Source organism: Haliotis rufescens, unplaced genomic scaffold (genome assembly GCF_023055435.1).
Source record: "Haliotis rufescens isolate VD_foot unplaced genomic scaffold, xgHalRufe1.0.p SCAF_1, whole genome shotgun sequence".
Classification (NCBI taxonomy): Eukaryota; Metazoa; Mollusca; class Gastropoda; order Lepetellida; family Haliotidae; genus Haliotis; species Haliotis rufescens.
In genome coordinates this window covers 26,943,213-26,950,157 of record NW_025963779.1, presented here as the reverse complement: position 1 = coordinate 26,950,157, position 6,945 = coordinate 26,943,213, and positions in this window count along the sequence as shown.

Sequence of the window (6,945 nt, the reverse complement as noted above, 5' to 3'; positions counted from 1 at the left end):
GCATGGTGTGACCAGCCGTGATGTTGCTGGAATACTGCTAAAAGCGGTGTAAAACCAAATCACTATTAAACCATTGTTCCTATTATTCAACGTAGTCACGGGTGGCAAAGTCGTCTAAGGCGCCGCGATTCGCTGTGAAACCTATGATTGTGGTTCGAATCCCGGTTCGCCCCGACTATGTTTCTAGGTTTGTCAGTACCATACCCGATTTCGTGGGTTTCACCGAAGTGGTAAACGTCCGAGACCTGCATCACTTCGGGCTTTCCTCCCACATTAAGCTGACACGCCGTGATATAACTGGAATACTGTTAAAAGCGGCTAAACCCAACTCACTCAACCTAGTCACTATTTATGGGTTTATATAAGGTCTACTTCTCTTGCAAATACAGATCCGTCCAACCAAAACTTCACAACTGTGGTTTGATTCAATTGATATTGATAAGAGTCCATATTACTTCCCATGAAGTCAGTTACTATGTCAGTAATAATAAAAAAATCCATAGAGGAAGGGAGGTAACCCTGAATTGTCATGAAAACATTTCCTTAGATAACTTTCCAGAGATCACAAAAATATTTGTTTTCTGACGTAATTCATTTTGACCAACGACACATTTTGAATAAATATCTCCAAACAAAGACATAAAAAAGAAGACATTAATTAATATGGTAACAGGTGCGTGATGACTGTCATTATCGCTGTGGTCTTCGAGTGGTGTGATATCCTTTGTATATAGAATGTCTACATACATGGACTAGCGCATATTGTTATGGGGGGCACAGGTGGCCCAGTCGTCTAAGGCGCCGCGATTGTTGTGCAGAGTTACGTCCCTTGGGCACGTTAGAAACCTATGATTGTGGGTTCGAATCCCGGTTCGCCCCGACTATGTTTCTAGGTTTGTCAGTACCATACCCGTGCTCGTGGGTTTCACCGAAGTGGAAAACGTCTAAGACCTGCGTCACTTCGGGCTTTCCTCCCACATTAAGCTGACACGCCGCGATATAACTGGAATACTGTTAAAAGAGGCGTTAAACCCAACTCACTCACTCAAGCATATCGTTATGATGTTTCACCTCGCCATGGCATGATAGAACGATGTGCTGACTGCACAACTGATTTAAACTTCGTTAAAAGGGAGGAAACTAATGCCATCTAACGAACGTTGATGCGTATAAGAGTGTTTACTACATATTAAATCATTCTCGTAATTGTGGATGTTACAGAGATACAATATGAATTCAACCACCGGACTCTATCCGCATTTAACATCAATTACCGCCGTTCCTCTTTCGATAACATTGCTGAATAGGATTTTACGCCGCTTTTGAAACCGGTCAGCAACAAAACCATGAGAAATAACATATATCGCATTATTTACAAGTTTGCGTGAAATGAATGCGCGAGGTTGTTGGTCTCGTATAGTCCCCGACATCACAATTACCGGCTGACGCGCGAAGGGATAGCCCATTATTCTTTCTCTGTGATCCGTCGGCCTTTAATGTGTTAATGTATATGCACACCCGATAGCCCCCGCCGCAGTGTGGACTCGGTGAAAGGTCAGTATGGTATACTCAATTGTGCATTACGCCGTGCTGTGATATATCAAGTAGCACCTATATGCGTCGACAAGACGGAGGGAGGGGGGTCTTATAACCTTGGGTATATACATAATGAGAACTCAAAGTCTGTAACCTACTTAGCGGTGATATATATAGTGGTGTGTAACACATATGATAATTCAAGCCTTTTTTCAGTCAGCGAAATTCACATTTTGGATGTCATCAACCAAATAAGCCATACAAAAGTATTATATTCTGCATTTACACGTTCTTGTTGCACCTGAACGTGCTCTGCTGCAAGCTGTAACAAAGCAGATATCCTTGCCCACCTGGCGAAGGCTCGTCACACATGACAGCTTCACGTATACCGCTGGAAACTTGGTGACTGCGCGGTGTATATACTCAATATATATATATTCAATATGGGTTGGAACCAAACCGAGTCTACGACCTGTCGACCGACCACTTCGACCACTTGCCCACCTCGCCGCCTCGTTTCCTGTTCGACATGAATTATCTTTGAATACATCGCCTTACATTCTGTTCAACTCAGTGATGACTGCGGGGTGATGCGGTATATACTCATTCAATATGGGTTGAAACCAACCGGTCTACCTGTCGACCGACCACTTCGACCACTTGCCCACCTCGCCGCCTCGTTTTCTTTTCGACGTGAATTATCTTTGAATACATCGCCCTACATTCTGTTTAACTCAGTGATGACTGCGCGGTATATACTCATTCAATATGGGTTGAAACCAACCGGTCTACCTGTCGACCGACCACTTCGACCACTTGCCCACCCCACCGCCTCGTTTCCTGTTCGACATGAATTATCTTTGAATACATCGCCCTACATTCTGTTTAACTCAGTGATGACTGCGCGGTATATACTCATTCAAAATGGGTTGAAACCAAACCGAGTCTACGACCTGTCGACCGAACACTTTGACCATGCACCTGGCTACCTCGCCGCCTCGTTTCCTGTACTGTACAACACGAAATATCTTTGAATACATCGCCTTACATTCTGTTTAACTCAGTGGTTGAAAGCCATATGCTGTATTAAACGATACACAGCTCATATTGGAATTATGGATGAATATACGATGCATTTGAATTTTCGGTTAGGAACCCAAGTATAATCGAGTAAAGAACAGAATAATCATTACTCGTAGTAATTAAACCTCGATTCGTCTGCCTTGTATAAACGCCGGGGCAACCGACGTATCGGAAGAAAAAGGTCTGCCCTGAATCATCCTCGATAATGCAGGGTATTATATCTTCATTCGTCTTTTTAAATACGCTGGGTACCTCCGCTACCATAGCTTGATATCAAAAGTGCCAATTACTGACCTCACCATTCCCCTCTTTTGGGAGTGACTTCGCACAGAATTCTTTTCTCCCATGGGTGATATGTCTGGACGGCTATTTTTCGCGTCGCGCATTTGGAATGGGGCTTCAAACGAATATGTGGTGGCGAATGGTCTTTGGCATTGGTCATAATGGGTATAATCTGGGTAATCGGGGCAAACAGACGTCGCGTTATAAGGACGAGTTATGTCCCTTAAGGGGCGATCGGGTAGCCTAGTGGTTAAAGCGTTCGCTCGTCACGCCGAAGACCCGGGTTCGATTCCCGACATGGGTACAATGTGTGAAGCCCATTTCTGGTGTCCCCCGCCGTGATATTGCTGGAATATTGCTAAAAGAGGCGTAAAACCATACTCACTCACTATGTCCCTTAACTGTACAAGGACATTACCGTAGATCGTCTGTTTCACCGAAGTGGGTAATGGTAGACCAACTCTTAGTCTCTTAAAATGTATAATTTGGATAGAAACAAACAACTCCACCTCAATTGAAAAGGAGCGCCTGTGAGATGGGTTATTCAGAACCTGTGGTAAATCTAGACTTGCTCCATTTAGGGCTATAGCAATACCGTAAGGGCTTAGCGGAAGTGGAATAATATGTTTCAGGGAGTGTGAGACAGATTATTGATAAAACGTCTATCACTCAAGTATTGCAAAGTATCGTTCACCATACTCATCCACGCACTTACTCCTACTAATACTGCCGCATATGTCCGTGCTTGTATTAAGAGGCGAATAACGGGATCGGGTGGTCAGGCCCGCTGACGTTATGGATGCATGTCATTGTAATCACAGTTGCGTGGATCGGTGATCATGATGTCAATCACTTGATTGTCTGGTCCTGAGAGGCAACTTAATGGATTCGGAGGTCATCGTACCTTGACGGCGTAGATCGTTGTTCATAATGCAATGAGGTTCAGAATCAATTGTTCACAGACCGCCATCAGCTGGACTTTTGCTGAGTGCGGCGTTAAACAAACAAACAATCAAAACTACAGTAAAGTAAGGTTATAACGAACTCAAAGGGACTACTAATTTTAGTTCGTTATAACCGTAGTTCGTTATAAGCATACATACAGCATAACTACAGCAAATAGTCGGGACCAAAACAGTAAGTTCGTTATATCCCTAAGTTCGTTATAAGCGTGTTCGATATAACCGTAGTTTACTGTAGTGCCTTTTCATGTTTCCGATAATATACCAAGCACCTGCTAATTTGCAGTTGATGCCACAGCGCTTCACGGCCAGCCAGCCATGTTACAACTTGTTCCCGCATGCTGTTGATGACAGATACCGACCCATCCCTTCAATACAATCTTTTGTATTGTACTTTGCTTTATCTTATCAGGGAGATTATGGGGGTCCCGTGTATCATATTGTGTTCTACTCTGTGTGACTAGTAATTCTTCTCCTGTACCCGCCCTGTCCGGTATAGTTATTGTGAAATGTCAGAGCAGGGCGGTGGGTGGGCCTAGTGGTTAAAGTGTTCGCCCATGCACCATGCCGAATATACATGTTCGATTCCCTTCGTGGGTACAATGTGTGTATTCTTGTATCTGCGAATAGCTGAGTGAAACCATACTCACTCACTCATGGTCGATCAATTATTGACACAGGAAATCTAAGTTCTTATAAAGAAAGAAAATATTTACATTTATTTACTATTAAATATCTCTATTTTAAAACTACAAAAGCTTATATAGAGTGAATGAGTGAGATTAGTTTAACGCCACTGAACAGTATTTCACTTATTTCAAGGCGCGTCAGCTTGATGTGGGAGGAAAGTCGGAAGTGATGCTAGTCTTTTGTCCCCATCACTTGATCATGAAATAGAATCACGAAATATCGCGATGATTAATTAATGAAGATAGCTGCGTATGTGCGATGTAAAGTGAAAATGGCGATAAGGAATATTACTTTTCCATAAACAGCATCCAGTTTGCTTGCGATAAACATCCTCATTGAGTTGTGAACTGTTATTCGAACCTTATGTGTGTGTGTGTGTGTGTGTGCGTGCGCGCGCGCGTGTCTGTGTTTGTTTGAACTGGTATTGGAACATTATATATTAATGTATTTGATCTTTGTTGAATTTCAGAATTCTCGGAAAATCAGTATGATAATTGCTGAAAATCATTTTACTGATAGTCAGTCGTTTTGTAAGATGATCTGGATTGTTTCGATCTGCACTTGTTATTCAACAGCTCTGTCATTACCATTTCACGTTCCGCGAGAGTGAAAGGGTTTATCAGAGATCATTACCGATCGGTATATGGTCTCTGGGTTTATCTATACGTCGGCCATTGTATGGTTAATGCCTCGCGTGTGGATTTTTGCGAAAGATATGCTTATCTGTTCCCGAGTCAATGCAGGCGTGTGCCGAGACACAGTAAACGCTCAGCCCCTGCATGGTAAGAGAAGTATTAGGAGTTTCGCATGGGTTCCTATCTGACCGGGGGTACAGGTGACGAGTGGTCAAAGGCGCCGCATTTCGCTGTTAAAACTTGCGTACTTTTGTCATGACAAGATCCATTTCAATTATGACTATGAGTTTCACTAAAATGGTAAGTCTTTTCGACCTGCGTCTTTCCGGATTGATTGGACATTAATTTAAGCTACACCGGTATATTTGTTTGTTTTACGCCGCACAAACTAGTATTGGGTATAAATAACATACTGTTCAAAGCGGCGTTAAACTCAATAAATTAGTGCAGATTCAGAGGTCCAACACACAATGGCTTTCGGTTAGTGTACACCCTCGCTAAAAAAATACTTATCCTCAAAGCGCTCGTAAAATCCCCGATCTAGCATTTACTCGACGATTATAATGTTTGTTTGTTTGTTGTTTAACGCCATGCAAACTCAGCAATATCCCAGCTTTATGACGGCGGCCTGTAAATAATCGAATCTGGACCAGACAATCCAGTGATTGACATCATGAGCATCGATCCACGCAATTGAGATACGATGACATGCATCAACCAAGTCAGCGTGCCTGACCACCCGATCCCGTTAGTCGCTTCTTACGACATGCATAGTCGCTTTCTTCGACAAGCACGGGTTGCTGAAGATCTATTCTACCCCGGACCTTCACGGGCTTATTTTTAATGTAACTGCTCAACGTTTGACAGGGATATGTTCATATATACTACTTAAAAGAACACCGTATTTTTTTCGTATGATACAGGTTATATAAAGAAATAACAGCAATGGCCCTATCAAAAGGTTATCAAATGCATGTGGAGAATGGTCTCCAACATACTTTCCTCGTGTTTAAATCTTATAAACATTGTGCGATAATTTGCCTCAGCATGCCTTTTCACTTTCTTTCAAAACAACTCGTAAAATATATTTTCCAGCCTGAAGCAAAAAGTGAATATGATTCATGTAAATATCCCCCTCAGGAGCCGTTCTTTCATCCGGGCACTGACATCAATGTGTGCTGTACGATTATTTATTTGTTTGGTTTGTTGTTTAACGCCACACGCAGCAATATTTCAGCCACATGGCCGAGGACTGTCAATAATCAAATCCGAACGAGACAATCCAGTGATTGATATAATGAACAAGGATCCACCCCGTCGGGGTACAGTGACACACTTTCAGCTACGTCACCAAGCCTGACCACCTGATCCATTCGGTCGCATCTCACGATCAGTATAAAAAGCCGGACAAAGAAAGCATACACTTGAAAATTGGATTTGACCAAAAACTTACGAGGGTGTCAAAACATTACTAGACTGATCCCTGTTGTGAGATGTATGTTATTCGCCTATGATACCCGTATCAAATACATCACTTTCGAATAATGATTTTTGTTTTGTTTGTTTCATTTTAAGCCACCATCAAACATGGGTTATACCTTCTTTTGCCCGGCAGTGATTTGTTTGTTTGTTTGTTGTTTAGCGGCGCACACAGCAGTATTCCAGCTATATGACAGCGGTCTGTAAACAATCGAGTCTGGACCAGACAATCCAGTGGTTGACATCATGAGCATCGATCAACGCAATTGCTATATGCT